At 44.1% G+C, this 15,212-nt stretch overlaps 1 long non-coding RNA gene across 1 annotated transcript in view; it reads right to left on the minus strand.

Annotated features, from left to right (window-relative positions):
- Nucleotides 1-269: 269 nt before the first annotated feature.
- LOC127237706 (uncharacterized) overlaps nt 270-15,212 on the minus strand; it is a 46,497-nt gene continuing 31,554 nt past the window's right edge. The window contains exons 2-3 of the long non-coding RNA XR_007835896.1: nt 15,074-15,105; nt 270-306 (exon numbers count right to left, since the gene is read on the minus strand). This is a non-coding gene — a long non-coding RNA (uncharacterized LOC127237706). The remainder of the gene's footprint in view (nt 307-15,073; nt 15,106-15,212) is intronic.

The raw sequence follows: 15,212 nt of genomic DNA on the forward strand, positions 1-15,212 counted from the left end.
CACCTTTAAAAACTGGACTCCTAGAATTTGAAAATGGAAAGATGAGCTATGAAAATGAGATGAAGACAAAAGAAACTCAGATATCTGACACACAAAAGCAGACTCAGCATTAGTGGCAGGAGAGAATGGAAGATCAATCATTAGAGACAGGAAGGCTGGCAAGAGTTTAAAAGGGACATCTAATGCAGAAGGAAATGCAGGAAATGGGAGGTGGCTTGCTATTCCTCTGGGTAATCTAAGGATATCTATTAGAATTAAAAACACACATACCGTTTGACCAAGCAATTCCACTTCTGGGAATCTACCCTATAGGGAAAAAGGACGAGTATGTAAGTGTGTAAACACAGAGACATTCACGGCAGCATTGTGGTTGTGCATAAGGGTTGGCAAGGGCAGTACTGATATAATATGAATGTCCATCAATAGAAAAACGAAACCGCCAATCATCTATCACATCAAATATTACATAATCATCTAAATGAATGGGATAGTGTTGTTTTCATCAAGTTGGAAGACTGATAAAGTGAGAAACATGAACGGAAGAGTAAATGCCTAGCATCTTTGCTAAGATGGGTAGCAATGTGTGTGAACATGCTTTCCCACAAAACCAAGAGTAGAAGAAGCACACCAACTAACCTAACAAGTGCCATTTGAGTGATACATGGAGACAGCGTTTATGAGTGGGCTGGCTCACTAGTTAGGAAGAGCACAGTTGTGAGTTGTGTAAGTTTCAAAGTTACTTTTGGTGAAGAATGTCAGCCTCCATCAGTACAAGTACTCCAGGAATTCGTACTTGGTCAACGGGCACTGAAGGTACAAATCATCCTTTGTTGGCTCATGCTCATCTCACTGTTCATTCTTGGCGGCTTGCCATATCTACATTTCTTTCGTCTCCTCTCTGTGTGTTCACCATATAGTTTGGGCAACGCAGAGAAGACTAAACTCCCATTTCCAGGGACTCCTAAACTGTTTCTAAACCACTGCTCCATGGCAAACAATTCCAGGACACACAGTTGTAAATCTTCCAGTAGTCACATATTTCTTTCCAAAATTATAAAAAATTAAAAGTGTATCTAACTTCTTAATAATTGTAAGAATTAAAACATAAATATCTAAGGCAGGACCCAAACCGCATTCTAATGGTATTGGATTTCTGTGGATGGGAAGGCAAGCGTGTACATAGCATGTGGAGGCCAGAGGCTATGTTGGGTGTCTATTCTGATCGCTCTCTATCTGTACTGGCTGGTTTTGTGTCAACATGACACAGGCTAGAGTCATCAGAGAGGAAGGAGCCTCCATTGAGACACTGCCTCCATAAAACCCATCTGTGAGGCATTTTCTTAGTTAATGATGGATGGGGAGGGCCCAGACCTTTGTGTGCGATGCTATCACTAGACTGGTGTTCCTAGGTTCTATAGGACAGCAAGCTGAGAAAGCCATGTGCAGCAATCCAACAAGCAGCACCCTCCATGGCCTCTGTATCAGCTTCAGGAGCTTGCCCTGTTTGAGTTCCTGCCCTGACTTCCTTCCATGATGAACAGTGTTGTGAAAGTGTAAGCTGAATAAACCCTTTCCTCCTCAACTTTTATTTTTGGTCATAGGATTTCATGACAACAATAGAAACCCTAAGATACCATCCACATGTTTGAGAAATGAACTTTCACTGAATTTGTGATCAATGATTGGTTAGACTGGCAGGCAACTGAGCCCTAAGAATTCTCTTGTCTTCATCTCTCCACCCCTGGGATCATAGGCAACCCTTTCCACATGGATGTTGGGCATTTGAACTTGGGTGCCCAGCATTTCATAGTCTTGAGAGAAAACCTTCTAGCTCAGCAAATGCAATTTTAACATCTTTGTTCTAATACGATAGATGCCCCCAAGGTCATTCACTTCAACGTGGAATTAAAAACCTATGAGTGAGAAAACCCACATTCTTTCATTTCCCAACTCAGACTAGCCTGATGGCAAGCACTCAACACGGTCAGGTTCAGAATTTAAAGTGGACCAATCAGAGGGAAATTATTGTAGCAGGAGAAAAAAAGTTATCGCCTAGGTGAAAATGAATAATGAAAAGCAAAGTGTTCTAGGAACAGCTGGCACCCAAGGGGCACATGGCCCCAGGTCTACAAGCACCACTGACCCCTGGCTGTACTTGGTGTGGAGCATGGGCTTTTCAGTCACTCAGACCCTGGGGAAGGTTTTCTATTCGTTGCAATCAAGAGCTGACCAGTTAAGAAAGTCCTCAAAGGGTACTGCCATGCCCAAGCTTTCCAAAGGAAGCTAACCCAGATAGTCCAAATTTCTACCATGTACTCAAGGTATCCTTGTATACCTGGGTTTGGTAACCTTTGCATTACTTTTCTTGAAGGGCCTTAGTGGAGACCCTCACAGTAATACTTGCGCACCCAGGGCACGTTTCTAGTGGCCACACAAGGGTGATCCTCCTAGATGCATCAGAGCCCAGGAACTCTCAGGGCAGCCATCACCCCTCACTCTTCTTCAGCTTCCAGTTCCCTCTCTCTCTGGATCATGTTGGGCGGGTGACTGTTGAGGGTTGGAGATAGTGGTTTCCACGTGTATGGTAGGACATGTAACATTATTCTTGTCTTCTTTCTACTAGAAAGGAAAAGCCCCATCCGCCCCCAGTAGGCCAACCAACGCTATCTCTACATGTGGTCAAATAGCTCCGGGGGAGGGAAGACTGTAAACCTACTTTGTATTTCCTCCTGTCCTAGACCAATGACCAATCCCATTGTACAACAGGCATCGCTGTGCTACAGAGCACAATCCTTGTAGTGTGAGCAGCCCTCACGAGTGTCCTGTAGCTCAACCTTCCTGGGCCTCTCCTGAACTTCCTAGCCAATCTTTCTTTCTCATGGTCTGCTTAGCAGGGAGCCAGAATTCTCACTGTTGTTCTTTCTGGGGAAAAAAAATTATATATTCCTTCCAGTTCTAGATTCCCATCGTCCCTGGAGCTGTGCCAAGAACTGCTCTCCCAGGCATTTCCCCTGGACTTCTCTGAAAGGGATTTTCTGATGAAGTATGTGCTCACATCTGTCGCTCAAACCCCAGTTGTGGCCCTGGCTTGTGGGTCACTGTTTTCAGTCTTTTACACCATCTGAATGCAATTCCATCCCCACCTCACCATACTAACACGTCATTCCCTCTAATCCATCTCTAGGACTACACAAACGTTACAATTACTGCAGACCTATCATGGATCCTCAGATTGGCCCATAGTCTCCATGCAATTGTGGGGGGGGGGTGGGGGGATGGGGAGTCCTCTCAGATTTTCTTACAAAAGTGGAAAGACTTGCTCTAAAATTTAAGAATCCTGAGCAGCTAAAACAAAACAAAACAAAAATTTAGAAATGCAAAAAGCTGAAGGATTAGCATCACCACCTAGACTCAAGACTCACTATCAAGCCATTATCAAGGCACTGACATTAGGGCAAACAGATCCATGAAACAAGGGAAGTCCTTCAAGAGACACTCTCACACAGGGACAATTGAGCTTTGACAAAAATACACAGGATCTCAATGGACAAAGGACTATCTGTCCCAAACAGTACCAGAAGCATTAGATATTTCCATAGGAAAGCAGGAACTTTCATTCACATCTCTCTTGATGTGTAAAAATTAACTCAAAACTAAGCACAGCTCTGAACATGAAACTTCTGGAAAAGAGAGGGGGAAACTTTGGTAATTGTGCAGATTTCTGAGACTCCTCACCAAAGCATTTAAAGAACGAGTTAAAGGACCATCAGAATTCCAAACATTTGCTCTTCTGATTACAAAGAGTAAAAACTCACAGATGGGGCACTTCATTTACAGATTCAACATCTCTTATCCGAAATGTTTATACCGCGAGATGTTCCAGATTGCTGAATGTTTTAGACTTGGGGATTCTGGGTTGGGGATGCTCAGCCTGTAGCAGATTTATTCATAAAGGCCACAAATGACCAACTTCCCAAGTGTCATCAGAAGTGAATGGATAATCAGACAGTGACATTGCCAAGCAACAGACTATTACCTAGCAATGGAAAGAATTAGTAGTAACATATGCGGCATCTGTTAGAATGTGGATAGACCTCAAAATAGTTACAGTAAGTAAAAGAAGTCAGATCAAAACTGGGGGATGCTATTCCCAGGATCATTCCCTAACATTGTGAAAGTGAAACTAATCTCTAAGGGTGACAGATGCCTGGCTGGGGCACACAGGTGGAGGGAGTAATACAAGGAGCACAGGGGACCTCACAGGGGAGATGGGCAGTCCACACCCTTGCTGCTGCTGCTGGAGGAACTTGGCCACTTTATTTCTGTAATTTTAATTTTGCAGTGCTATGAGTTAAGAGCTCTACCACCGAGCATCCACACATCCCAAATGTGGACTGGAAACTACGAGCACTTTCCTATATACCAACCAGGCGTCCATGAAACTATCTTCTTACTGGGAATAAAAATGTAATCTCAACTGGCAGATCATGTAGGGTTACCAGGTTCTTGGGGATAGCTGAAGTCGGTCCATGCTACACGGGGTTCCAGGAGAGGAGGCAACTGGAGGAATGGTTGTTTCTCAGTCTGCTGTTTTACAATTCTGCTATGGCTTCAGAGCAACAGAATTAATTCCCAGTTCTTCGATATGTTAATGTATGCAGCCTGGGTAGTAGTAGATGTGGTTGGCCAATCTTTCTTTCTCATGGTCTGCTTAGCAGGGAGCCAGAATTCTCACTGTTGTTCTTTCTGGGGGAAAAAAAATTATATATTCCTTCCAGTTCTAGATTCCCATCGTCCCTGGAGCTGTGCCAAGAACTGCTCTCCCAGGCATTTCCCCTGGACTTCTCTGAAAGGGATTTTCTGATGAAGTATGTGAAGCCTAATTATCGTTTGGTCCACACTGTGGAGTTTGATGATAAGCTTAACATCTACAGAACAAATGTCCAGGGACTTGTTAACACTCAAGCATACTGGCCTCAAGATGAAAAGATCACACCCAGCCCCCGGGGGGTTAGGAACCCCAAATTCTGCTCATGTTTCACCATCAGTGTACTACCCGATAGGTCCCCTCCCCTCTTAGTTGCTAGACCTTCCCTGATCAAATAGAGAAGTCTAAATAATGCTTCTCTTAAGGATTCTCCCAGCTTTGACATCCTATGACTTCATTTTTCCAGGTTCCTCAACATTTCCCTGCCCCAAAGCACAGTTCCAAACAGGGGCCATACACTATACTGGGGGAGAATGTATTGTTGTATGAAACGGGCTATTGAGCACTCTCAAGTCACAGTTACATAATGACTGTGTCTGTCTCAATTGTACAAGCAGAGACCTTTGGTTACCAGAGTTGACCATTGCAGAGCTTAGTGCACAGTTCAAGTCCTACCCAAAGCCATAATAAGGCCATCTGCCCCCTTCAACATCCCTCAGAAAATACCATGAAATAGCCTCCTAGAAAATGCTACTAAAATCATCTGGCTTTAGGAGTACTTCCTCCAGGCAGGGAGTTGGTTAAGAATACTTACTGCTCTTAGAGAGGAACTGGGGCTCAGTTCCCAGCACCACACAGAACCATCTGCAACTCCTAAGCCAGGGAATCTGATGTCCTCTTCTGACCTCCATGGGTACCAGACTTGTATATGGTGTACATACATGCATGTAGGCAAAACACTCATATACATAAAATAAAAAAGTACATCTTTTAAAAGAATTAAAAAAAAAAAAAAAAAAGATTACTTCTGCTGCCTACTTGTTTGATTTTTGGCTACCCCAACAGGCTACAAATGAATGACATGGGTATGTCTGTCCTATTTCCTAACACTGACAGACTCATAGTACATCCGCATGCCAGGCACAATCAAAACATTTTACAAGTATTAATTGAACCCTTCGAACAATTCTAGGATAGAGTAGTATTCCCATCTTACAGATGAGAAGCTAAGATACACAGAAGTGAAGGGGCGTTAGAGATCCCGAAACTGGTTAACCGGCAGAGACAATTCCAAACCAGGCAGTGCTCCAAAGCCCTGTCTGGAGATTTCCTACAAATCAGTAGGCCAGAGAAGGTCTGTGCCTGCTGCCAGCGCCATGGCCACACTGTCCAGTAAGACAGACTGGAGTTTCTGCCTTCCCTTCATGCATCTGAGGACCCAAGGCCAGAAGAACAGCTTCCCCAACCTAAAACCCAAAGTCTCCCTTTTAAAAGGGCTGTTCTTAGCTGGAAATGATACTACCAATTACACATTGCCAGCCGCCCCACCTCCACCTCCACCCCCCACAATTCTAATCTCCAAGTTTGGAAGTGCATATGGATTTTTGTGATTCTAAACCTTTCCAAGGTAACCCAACCCTCTCCCCTGGAGCAGAAAGAAGGTCCTCCTTTAATTTCTGAAGGGAAGCATCCCCTCCTGCATTGTTTTGTTTTCCCAGCATCTTCTCCCCAGTGCAGACAAACTCATGCCTGAGAAGGAAGGCTGCAAATGCATGCCAAATGCCACAATGGCTGCTCCATAAATATATAAATGCAACTGACATTCTCCACGGCCTGAATTCCTTCTCTTTAACGGGGATATATTACACCACCCTCCCTCTTTATATAAACATGCCACTTTAAATGCTAATTCAAATGCAACACTCAATTTTTTCTTCATTTTGTTTCTGGATTTCTAACATCCAACATGACACTGGACTTCTATTTGGCTTTGACAGTAGATGCTCTGACTTCTTACTCCAGTATCTGTGGGGGTGGGGAGGGCTATGGAGAAAATAAATTTGTCTTAACACATGGCCAATATGGCTTATATGTCCTTTACTTGGCATGACTTAAGCCCCTCCTCTTTCTGGAGGTGTTGCTTCATCTTGCTGAAAATCTTACAAATCTGTTTCAAATCTATTACAAAACCAAGGTGATTCTCCCTCCCTACATCCTGGAAATAACCTCATTTCACCCAAACTACTTTGTGAAACAGCCAGGCAAGACATTATGCTCTGAGTTTTTTTTTTTTTTTTTAAGTCTTTTAAAAAAAGTATACAGAACTATACATACCAACTGCATCCACCCAAGCTAATTCAATGACTTGGACGGTCACTACCTAGCTTGTCTCAGGAGGAGGAATCCCAAGCTCAGAAATGCCCTGATCTAATGCAGGCAATTCGAATGCATCTTTCTGAAGACACACTCTAGTCTCAAGTCCAGCATCTTAGCTCCACCCTGGCTTCCAAGGACAAGCACTTTTCTCTGCTTGCAAGGTCCTACGCGCTCTTTGACAGCAATCTCTCTATATACATCACTCTCATTCCCTATCCGTGCCTGGAGGCCCTTGGCTGTGCCTATGTAAGGTAGACAGCCAGTAAGACAGGGGTAAGTGTATTATTCCCTTTTGTGCATTTATTCACAGAACAAAAGTTTTCAACATCTCAGACCTCTTGTAGACAGGTCTTTCGCCACTTTTGCCAGAAGTGACAGGTAACTAAGTGTATGGGGAAAGCATGACAACTGAGCTTCGTTTTGTGTTCATCTCCTTTACTATGGCTGACGGCCCAGGGGAACAGCGACACCTCACCACGGGTAAGGGAAATTATCCACTAGCGAGTGTTCATCTTGCAGGAGAAAGACTGCTCTCCCCTCCAGAGATTATAAGGCCACCTTGCAGAGGCAGAAGTGAGATGATGACCATGATCTGCTGCTCTCCCTGGCCTGTCCTCCCTGGCCTGTACCTCCCTTCATGGCCTTCCCTTTCTTAGTTAGTTTAATGGTTCTTTGGAGCTGTTGGGGTCCTTTATCAAAATCTCAATTGGCTAGTTATCTGACAGCAGGTTGGGCCCCTTATCTTTGGGAGGTCCATGAGCAAATCGGGAGCTCTTCTGAATTATTTAGGAATCTACCGATGTGGCAAGAAAGTTTGAAGTGTATGATCTCTGTGTTGGAAATTACCAGGAGATATTTAGGTACACAGAAAACTGAGTGTGTCAATGGGATCTATTCTATAAATTACATAATCATAGAAATACTAAGTTTGTACTTTCTTGGGGCTCACTAGGGAGAATTCTAGCTGACTAGCCATTTGTTAATGTATGATGATTATCTGAGGGTACATCTTAAATCAGTCTGTTGACATATGCCATATTATATATTAGCATATTTGTCTATGATGACAGAATTTATGAAGGCTAAAAACTCTGATGGCCATAGAAATACCCCCTTAGAGGTTCATCAGTGGGTGGTATTTCTGGACTCTGAAGAGAAAGATGTTCCCTTTGGCTCACTCTGAGTGTCTCTAGGTGACTAAGGTCTTAACAGAGGTAGCAGGGATGTAGGATGCCATAATAAGTTAGCACTCTCACAGAGATTTACAAGAACAATAAAACTGACTCTCAGAATCAACTTGGATGTCCATAGACCTCTTTTATGTTTATATTTCCAGTATGGCTACATTGAAAAAAATCCTTTCTGTCTCTTACAATGACTTACCTCTTACAATTGGCATATGGGACTGGGTGGCCAAGCCTAGCATGTTTGAGGCAGCCAGAGTCCAAGTTTTAACTTAAGATGTCAGACACAAGGCCAGCTCAGGAAAAGGCTCCCATTAAGAGACTTCTGCTGTACCCAAAGGCAGGTACATGTAGGTAAAGTATCAAAGGGAAAATAACTTCAAGGACCACATGAATGACTTTCTGGTTCTAGGATGTGTATCGTCAAAGTAGGTAGGATGGTGATGGACACTGTTTAGCATATAGATAAGGAGCTGGGCTTCCTACAGGCCTACCCCACACTATATAGACTCTAGAGTATGCATGTCTACCAGGTCCAGCATTGGTGGGCAACAGCTCAGTTCAGGACAGTGAAAGGGAAAGGTGAGTGGAATACAAACAGAGGTTGATGAAGATGCCAGTGTTGTTGCTAGATCAAGTGATTAAAGGAGAACAAGGCAGCTGGGCGGTGGTGGTCTGCACCTTTAATCCCAGCACTCAGGAGGCAGAGGCAGGTGGAGCTTTGTGAGTTCGACCGATGCCAGCCTGGTCTATAGATGGAGCTCCAGGACAGGCTCCAAGGCTACAGAGAAACCCTGCCTTAACTAACCAAAAACCAAAACAGAACAAAAAGACCCACACAAACACAGACAACAACAACAAAAGAAGCACGCACTGCCACTGAGCCCCGGGCTCTCAACAGGTCTGCATCCCTTCCTAGAGCTGCTTCTCTTTCAGGTTCTTGCTGCTGGGCACCCTTAAGAGGCATCACTAACACTTTTGTGGCCAAAGAATCTGAAACTCAGAAACCATCCAAGTATCACTCCTTACTTCTACAAAAATAAATAAATAAAAAGTGGCAACTGCCATGATTTCACAGATTCCCAGGTCTCCGTGCAAGTGCATGGCAAAGCTGGTAATCAAACAAGGTAGCGAAGGCCATGTTAAACAGCAGGGAGAATCTGCAGCTCAGGATAGATAATACAATTTCTTTTGCTTTGTGGAGAAATCCGAAAGCCCTTTAAAAGCTGGAGGCGAGGAGGTGGGAAGAGCTGGCTCCAGTCAGTTTCCTGCTCCCCTCTCCAGGGCTTAAGCACTTCAGAGACAATCTAGGGAAGGGAGGAGGGGAGGAGAGGGACAGCCTCTGTCCTAGGGAGCTGTTTACTTAGGCAATTAACAACACACAAAGGGAGCCTTAAAAGTAAGTGGCAGCTGCCTGGGACGCCTGGCTTTTGTTCCTAACCATCCATCAGTTCACATCTTTGCCTTTTCCACTTTTTTCCCCCACTTGCTTTGCCTGAAAACAAACTCCTCTGGGACAGCGGTCCATTTAAACATGTCAGGCAAGGCCTCTATAGGAGACCAACAATACAAAAACCACGTCAAGGGAGTCTGTGTGTCCCAAGCTAAACTTATGACACCAGGGACATAGAATCTGCCATGCAGCCACAGGATCTGTGTCCTAGCAGACAGGTTTGGTGACAGGGGCTCCAGACCCCCAGCAGTATACATGTATGTATTCTGCTTGGAGGCTGCCTGACTAATGGGAGGTAAGCTTGTGTCTACTCCACAAACAGCGATATTGGAGACATCACAGGCACTTGCTGGGCGGGCAGAACAGCCAGAGTCAAATTCTGAAGCTTAAAGTCTTCCTTCATCACCATAAACATGATCGCTTTTCTGTCCTCGCCTACCTACAGGCGGCATATCAGAAGCGATCGTAAGAACCCTGAAACCTATCCACAGTTCAGTGTACTTTCTGGAGTTAGCCAACAGGGCCCAACACAGGGAACTTACAAGTATTATAAAAACTGGAGTCTTTGGGGGCAATATTCGACAAAAGATCAAGAAACCACCAAGAAACAAATCAGCTATGACACACCCTCATATCCTGAAAAGATTTTCTTTAAAAATAAGTTAGTTTTAACCCTGGCCAAAGGATTGGTTAAAAGCTTGGACTGCACTTCCACCCTTTGAAGAATGCTGACCAAGAAGATGGAATATTATAAGCACCTGTGTACTTACCACCCCAGCCACACGCGATACAAGAAGCTCGCTGTAAGAGCTACCCCTGTCATTTCCTACAGCACTGACTTTGCATGCATGCATGCCTTATAATTCTACAGTTAAGTGTGTTTAGAATTGTTAGACCTTAAGTTAACCTGTAAGCCCCACCTGCCCAAAGACCAGGTAACTTCCTGGAATGCTGGGAGCTGTCGTTCTTGGAAAACAACAACAAAGCCTAGTTGCAGAGTATGACGCCCTATGTATGGGCTTTTGTCCATACAAGTCCCAACAATGTGTCCCAGGGCCACTGGGCTGTGAAGTTTCCAAGTGGTGGTACTGACCACATTCCATCCTGATCAGCATTTAGTATCTTAATAAAAGCATGCTTCAATTTGGCCAAAATAGTGGGAACTGGTTTTTCTCTGGTGATGTAAGGATTAACAGAAATGGCAGAAATTCCTTGTATCTTTTCACATTTTATAATGTAAAACGCTGCCTTCCCTCCGGGACTTGTTCATCCCTGTGTTTGGCCTGCTGTTTAGCCCTCCTTTGCATAGCCCTGTACCAATGACTTTGACAGACTGCTGGGAGAGAAGGAAGGAAATGGAAGAAAAAGGCGCTCTGGGAATCAGGGAACTAAAGCCTCCATTGAATGGAAAAGAGAAGCTAAAATGCACCTAATACAGCAATCTGGAGCTGAGATAAGATTTGAGGCCTTAAAGAAGATTAGAGCTGGGAGAGGCTCTGGGGAACCCAGCTGAGGTCACCTTTTATCTAGTAACATCTTGCCTAGAAGGCAGCTCCCTAGCTTTTCCTGCCTCTTGCTCTCTGCACTAGAGAATGAAGGTCTTAACCATCTCTGCCACCTTTTAAACTTATATAAGGTCACAGTCTTCATGTTAGCTCCCATGGAAATGATTACAAGCAAAACATTAGAGGAGATCTGAACCATATTTTCTAGGAAATATCATATGCTTTCATAATCTCCCAATCATGAGAAAACAGAATACACACACACACACACACACACACACACACACATGCACTTTTAGGGCTGTATAGATAAAAGTTATTTTTAGCTTATCAAAACAATACCAAAAAGTATAAAGGTAACAAATACTGTAAGTTTTCAAAGTGATGGAAAAGCAATTTTAAAGTAAAACCTTCAAGACACAAAATTATAAGCAGCAGGTTCATCAAACTAAAGTGGCCCCTTTTGAGGGAACAGCCCCTCTGACAAGTTCAGCTGCTGGTGGCTTTGGGAGCAAGGACATAAGGCCTATGCTGAGGCCTGTGCAGTTTGCTCACTGCTAACTGGAAAGAGAGGGACTCAACCAACAGCAGGAGGGGGGTTGGGGGAGGGTTTGGGGGTTGGGGAGGGTTGGGGGTTGGGGAAGTTTGTGGAGGGTTGGGGGCCTGGGGGAGTTGGGGGTTGGGGAGGGTTGGGGGGGATTGGGGGAGGGTTGGGGGGCCGGGGGTTGGGGAGGATTGGAGGGTTGGGGGGATTGGGGTTGGAGGTTAGGGGGATTGGGGGGGTTGGGGAGGGTTGGGGAGGATTGGAGGGTTGGGGATGGGAGGTTGGGGAGGATTGGAGGGTTGGGGGTTTGGGGAAGGTTGGGGGTTAGGGGGGTTGGGGGTTTGGGGAGGGTTGGGGGAGGGTTGGAGGGAGTTGGAGAGGGTTAGGGAGGGTTGGGGAGGGTTGGGGGGTTGGAGGGGGTTAGAGGGGGTTAGGGAGGGTTGGGGAGGGTTGGGAAGGGTTGGGGGGTTGGGGGAGGTTTGTGGAGGGTTGGGAGCCTGGGGGGAGTTGGGGGGTTGGGGAGGGTTGGGGGGATTGGGGAGGGTTGGGGGGCAGGGGGATTGGGGAGGATTGGAGGGTTGGGGGGATTGGGGTTGGAGGTTAGGGGGATTGGGGGGTTGGGGAGGGTTGAGGAGGATTGGAGGGTTGGGGGTGGGGGGTTGGGGAGGATTGGAGGGTTGGGGGTTAGGGGGGTTGGGGGTTTGGGGAGGGTTGGGGAAGGTTGGAGGGGGTTTGGAGGGTTGGAGGGAGTTGGAGAGGGTTAGGGAGGGTTGGGGAGGGTTGGGGGGTTGGAGGGGGTTAGAGGGGGGTTGGGGAGGGTTGGGGAGGGTTGGAGAGGGTTGGGGAGGGTTGGGGAGGGTTGGGGGGTTGGGGACACAATCTTCCAGCAGAAGAAGGAGTCGAAGGCACTACCAGGAGGCAGTTTTGGCCTGAACAAGCTCAGGAAGTGGCGGCAGAGCAATCATGTACTGTGGCATCAGCTAAAATCCACACCTAAAAAAAGCCATGTGCTGCTGTCCTTCATTAGCCTTGCATTTAAATGAACCTGGCACTGTTTTTTAGAAGCATTTCTTTTTCTCAGTGTCATGAAGGACCAAGCATGCAGAAAATAATTACTGGCCCTCTGTGTGGCATCCACTGAGGATACTGAGGGCCACGGGGTTCTGAACAGTCACATCAGGCACTGTGAATTCTTTGAGGGTAACTTTGGCAAATATAAAATTGTGTTTATTAAGGGGGGTGATTCGTTTGGAAATATTAATTTTAACAAAATTCACTGAAGTAGGTAGCTTTGTGTTGACCTGTCTGACTTGATTCATTCTTCCACGAAATAAATCAATTGATTTTTATGAAAGAAGGGACTTTAAATGCCCTGTATAATTCAAAGCAAGACTCCAAATATACTCATTTCATTATTAATGGTTCCATTTTCTCAAGTGAAGAAATACATACTTTCTCTAGAATGTGTTTTCACATCCTTCAGGGCCATCAGCTACCATTAACAGAGCTGAGATTTCACTGTGAAAGCAACATATGGCTCTTACATAGACAAAATGGATTTCATTCCTTAAGTTGTCTGAGCTTCCAGTAGTTACTGGAAATATGCTAACAAATCCAAAGAACATTACTGTGAACCAAACCAAATCTGAACAAAGTTCCAAAATTTCAAATAAACCATAGAGGAAAAACCCAGAGTGTTTAAGAACTAAATCAACAATAGAGAGAAAATAGGAGTGTTTGCCTACAATGACATCTCATTGAGTTTTCTACCTACTTTTCTCACCTCTGATCTCCCTTTATGATGAGAAATGTCAAAGGTTTGACGTTTGGGAACAGGTGCCTAACCATGATGCAGAAAAAGGAAGCATTCAATCCCAAGGGCACTTGCTAACTAAGGACCAAGCCCTTAGCCTCCAGCTAGGGATGAGGCTAAGGAACTGGTGACAGCAGAGGCAAATCCTGCAGGAAAAGTAATTCCTTATTCACCTGGCAGTCTGAATTTGTTTTGAAAAGGAAAAGGAAAAGGAAAAGACATGAAATGGTCTACAAAGGAAGTTCTAGGACAGCCAAGGACACACAGAGAAACCCTGCCTCAAAAATAAATAAATAAATAGATCAATCAATCAATCAATCAATAAAATAAGAAAGGAAATAAAATGTTTACAGATGATGCTGTTTAGGTTCCTACATACAAAGTCTGAGATTTTCTTAAAATTTCACCCAAAAGATGACAATAGTTGCCATATAGTTTTTTTTGTTTTGTTTTATTTCTCCTCAGTAAATCCTACCTTAAATATTCCTTATAGCTTACATTCTAAATATCTTTAAAAATTAAAAACTTTAAGAGGAACTGCACCATAGATTTCTTCAACACAAACCAAAAGGAAAATCCAAAGAGTTCAAATTCAGCCCGTATAGAATGCTGCTCATGTTAAGAAAGCTATTAGCCGGGCTGGAGAGGTGGTACAGTGGTTAAGAGCATTTACTGCTCTTCCAGAGGACCTGAATTCAACTCCCAACACCCACAACTATCTGTTACTACAAGTCTGACACCCTTACACAGACATACATGCAAATAAAATAAAAATAAATTTAAAAAATTTTAAAAAAGCTGTTAGCCTGTAGGTAGTAAATGAAATATTTATTATTATTATTATTATTATTATTATTATTATTGGTTTTTCAAGACAGGATTTCTCTGCATTGCTTTGGAGGCTGTCCTGGAACTCATTCTTTAGACCAGGCTGCCCTCGAACTCACAGAGATTCACCTACCTCTGCCTCCCGAGTGCTGGGACTACCAACATAACATGCAAATTAATATAACTGTTTTGTTTTGTTTGTGCAAATATGAATTTGCCTTAAAAGAGAAAGTTGGAGACTCATGACCAAGAAGGTCTGCTGCAAATCTACTCTTTGAATAGAAGTATTACTTGTGCCCTTTCGGTAAAACCTGGACCTAAGAGCAGGGAGTACAGAAAACTCAAAGACAAAAAGATCCGTAACATAAAGAACAGCCAGAGATTTTCAGAATACATGGCCAATCATTAACTTCTGGCTAAGGTTACCTGTATCATCTGTAGTTTAAATCACATTCTTTGCTTGCATTTTTAAAACTTAGGATCCTCCCGCAAATTATAATGAAATCATGACTCTTTCACTTTTATTAATAAATTCAGGTTATTTTGTTTGGTTGATTCGGTAGCTCATCATTTTTTTAATCGACATCAAAGAGCAACAATTCAGAAAATGATCACATTACAAACTACAGGAAAAGAGCAAGGAAAGAGAGACTTCTACTTACAGGCTTCCTCTTCGAGGGAGGCTCAGCTCCTTCTGTAAAAGAAAAGAGAAAATGTATATGGGAGATGCCACACCAGCTGAAGTCATCAGGATGCCAAGTAGCAAGTTTGGACATTCTTTATCAGACCTGAGTTGGCCTC

This window comes from Phodopus roborovskii, unplaced genomic scaffold (genome assembly GCF_943737965.1).
Source record: "Phodopus roborovskii unplaced genomic scaffold, PHOROB, whole genome shotgun sequence".
In the NCBI taxonomy this organism is placed as follows: Eukaryota; Metazoa; Chordata; class Mammalia; order Rodentia; family Cricetidae; genus Phodopus; species Phodopus roborovskii.